This window comes from Geospiza fortis, unplaced genomic scaffold (genome assembly GCF_000277835.1).
Source record: "Geospiza fortis unplaced genomic scaffold, GeoFor_1.0 scaffold318, whole genome shotgun sequence".
NCBI lineage: Eukaryota > Metazoa > Chordata > Aves > Passeriformes > Thraupidae > Geospiza > Geospiza fortis.
Window position 1 is genome coordinate 2,294,819 of NW_005054371.1, and position 2,586 is coordinate 2,297,404.

The 2,586-nt window shown below is 43.3% G+C and overlaps 1 protein-coding gene across 2 annotated transcripts in view; it reads right to left on the minus strand.

Annotated features, from left to right (window-relative positions):
* PID1 (phosphotyrosine interaction domain containing 1) overlaps nucleotides 1-2,586 on the minus strand; it is an 85,128-nt gene that overhangs the window by 78,146 nt on the left and 4,396 nt on the right. The gene's annotated exons all lie outside the window — the stretch shown is intronic.

The following is a 2,586-nucleotide window of genomic DNA, read 5'->3' on the forward strand; positions in this document are numbered from 1 at the left end:
AAATCATGAAATGTTACATTAGGTCGTCTCAGGACACTTGTACAATCACCCACATTTAACATCTTTGGTCAAAGAGTTCTGATACACTTATTCAGAAACAGCTCAGAAGACTTAACACTGTCACCTGCAACTCTTCCAGCTATTATATGAAATGCAAATAAAGTTCAATTCCTATACATGAAAGCACTAGAGGGAAAAAATATTTTAAGTACTAAAGAGTGCTTAAAGGGACTTTTCAGCTACACATTTACCTGTCTCTGGGTAATCAGACTCTCCTCTTGCCTGCACAGAGCCACATCAAAACACAGTAGTGCTGTAAGGGTGAGGACACCTAGCCCAACACCTCAGCACCAACCCAAGGCATGTCTGCAGAGAACACAGCCATGCCTGGAAGGAAAAGTCTGGGACACCACTGCTGACTGTCCTGTCCTGCTGGATGACACCAGGGACACACAAAATCTGAAACAGGCACTTAAAATTCTGAACTAGACTGGATTCTTTAGCTTGCCTTTCTTCAAGAAAATCACTGCTTAAATTTTTTGTCTTGGTCATCAAACAGGCTGGCACTTTCATAAACAGAAACTAGTACTACACTATAAATGAACCCTGAAGATAATTTCCCAGGGGGCTTTCACAAGGCTCTCACTGATTTTGATTTTCTTTTGGTCATAGAATGCTTCCCAAAATTAACATTTTTCCAGAGACATTCATTTTCTACAAAGAATAAATAATGTAGAAAAAAAGGAACTGCCTGAGCTAAGTGGTGCCAGATGAGCCTCCTGGAATCACAGGGCTTTGTTTTAAAGATTCCTGACTGCTGTAAAGTCATAGCAGCAAACGAGTGCAAAACTGTGATGCCTTGATAGATATCCCGAAGCCATATAGTGCCAAAACACGGGGCCGTAAGACTTCAGACATTTGCAGCCACATGACTCAGGCTTAAATTTCAAATACTTACCATTTTTTCCTTCTGACATAATATTTAATGAAACCAGAGTTCAGTAGTAGTATCAGACCTGCTATACATGTCTTGCAGGAGTCTCTGCCTAGACAGCTGTTTGTGTGCTTACAGCTAGCTTGTGTTTGGCTTAGAAAGGCTTCCCATATGCTTTAAAAATTGGAAAACTATTGTTTTAACTGACTGTATGCTGTTATTTTTAACACACATATGCAAGTGAACACTGAAAAGGATTAGAAGCTCATTTTGAAAGCACCAATAGCACCTAAAACCACATTACAGCTGAACACATGCAAACATGTCACCAAACCACAGTGGCTGTGATCACCTAGAAACCATCACACATGTGTAGGTCTACCCACAGCTCACTCCACTTTAGTGAAAAATCTTTTCAATGCTCCTGATACATGAAAGGCAATTGATGTGTATCCACTAGTGGTAGTGGATGCATGTAATATACATGAAATTAGCAACAGTCAACAATCAAAAAACTTAAAAGTAGATTGAAGGTGCAAGGCTACAGGTATATTAACAAATTCCTGTAAAAAAAGCAATATGTTTATGAGGCCTTGGAAAACACGGCTCACAGCCCAGCCTGAAGGTGAGCAGCAGCACCCCAATACTGCTGCTTTCAATTTTTCACTTCCATTAACAGCTCCACTGTTGTTTTACTGCTGTATCGTAAGGATGTGGAAGTACACTACAGCAGCCACTCAAAGACTGTGGTAAAATAACCTTACATAATCTTATTTCTCATGGATTTCAGAGGACCTGCACAAGTTATATGATGGAAGAATTGAGCCCTGGGGTTCAGGAAATCCAACTTGCCCCAGTAAAGGACTTGAAGCTCCCTGCCCTTCATCACCTGCTTCACATCATCTCATCTTGCCCACCCTCAGCTCTCCTGCACAGTATTGCACAGCACATTAGGAGAGATGTGGACCTTTATGAAAGAAGTAAATTCTAAGAATACAATACAGCCATCCATTACTAAATCCTTGCCCAAAAATGGCCCCAAACTGTGGGTTTCAATCAGAACACTGAACTTCCAGATGAGCAGACAGAGAATCACTGTAGTCCTACTGTGAACACTTGGCCATCTGAATGCCTGTATGAAGCCAAGCAGTGTCCAGCCCAAAGCTCCATGACACAGCACCCCTGCCTGTTCCCCTCTTCCCCTCCTCACTCATCTGAGCCCACCCGCTGTACCACCCACAGAAGCAGAGTGAGACTTTCTCCAAAAAGATGGCTCATGAGCCTGGCTCAGTCCAGGGACACTCGCAACACAGCCCAAGGCTGGGCAGCACCAGCCCCACTGCTCTGGGGGAAAAGCTGTTTGAACATGGTGATCCCTGTTACCCACACATGTCAAGAGAAGCAGGGAAACTTGTAAGCAGGGCTTATAAACAGCACAGCCTCAGAAACTGTGCACCCACTGGGATTTATTATCTAGAAACAATGTCTGGCATCAAGCTTCCAGGAAAATTAGGTTACAGAGCAAATAGCAGCCCCCTCTCAGGCTGTGAGAACACCTTGCTTGTTTTCAAGCACCACTTCAGAGTCCTCACGGGAGCATCACTGAGACCATCAGCTCCAAAACCCCAGCTGTGCTGCCAAGGGCTGCTGAA